Source organism: Oxyura jamaicensis, unplaced genomic scaffold (assembly GCF_011077185.1).
Source record: "Oxyura jamaicensis isolate SHBP4307 breed ruddy duck unplaced genomic scaffold, BPBGC_Ojam_1.0 oxyUn_random_OJ71161, whole genome shotgun sequence".
NCBI classification, from domain to species: domain Eukaryota; kingdom Metazoa; phylum Chordata; class Aves; order Anseriformes; family Anatidae; genus Oxyura; species Oxyura jamaicensis.
In genome coordinates, this window is record NW_023310390.1 from 3,184 (window position 1) to 3,997 (window position 814).

The 814-nt window shown below is 68.2% G+C and overlaps 1 protein-coding gene across 1 annotated transcript in view; it reads left to right on the forward strand.

Moving 5' to 3' along the window:
- LOC118159589 (valine--tRNA ligase, mitochondrial-like) overlaps nt 1-814 on the forward strand; it is a gene marked incomplete at its 3' end in the record, with an annotated part of 6,083 nt that overhangs the window by 3,174 nt on the left and 2,095 nt on the right. The window lies entirely within an intron of this gene.

Consider the following 814-nt stretch of genomic DNA (forward strand, 5'->3'; position numbering starts at 1 on the left):
TGGGGTCCCCTTGGGGTCACCAGCATGGTCACTTCTTGTCCCCTTGGCGTCCCGTCAGAGTCACCCATGGGGTCACTTGTCCCCTTTGGGGGTCCCCTGGGGTCCCCTTGGGGTCACCCGGGGGGTCACTTGTCCCCCCTGGGGTCCCGGTGGGGTCACCTGGGGGTCCCTTGTCCCCTTTTGGGTCCCCTTGGTGTCCCCTCGGGGTCACCCAGGGGGTCACTTGTCCCCCCTGGGGTCCCAGTGGGGTCACCTGGGGGTTCCTTGTCCCCTTTGGGGTCCCCTGGGGTCCCCTTGGGGTCACCAGCATGGTCACTTCTTGTCCCCTTAGTGGCCCCTGGGATCCCTTTGGTGGCCCCTTGGTGGCCCTTTGGGGTCCCCTTGGTGTCCCCTCAGGGTCACCCGGGGGTCCGTTGTCCCCTCGGGGTCACCCGGGGGTCACTTGTCCCCTTTTGGTCCCCTGGGGTCCCCTTGGGGTCACCCGGGGGGTCACTTCTTGTCCCCTTGGTGGCTCCTTGGTGGCCCTTTGGGGTCCCCTTGGTGGCCCCTCAGGGTCACCCGGGGGTCCCTTGTCCCCTTTGGGGTCCCCTTGGGGTTCCAGCTCCATGTGTGTCCCCCTGGGGTCCCTTTGGGGTCCCCTTGGTGGCCTCTCGGGGTCACCCGGGGGTCCCTTGTCCCCTCGGGGTCCCATCGGGGTCCCTTGGGGTCTCTTGGTGGCCTTTTGAGGTCCCCTCGGGGTTCCACTTCCCCGCAGGGGTCCCTTTGGGGGCCCTTGGTGGCCCTTTGTTGTCCCCTTGGTGGCCCCTGGGGTCCC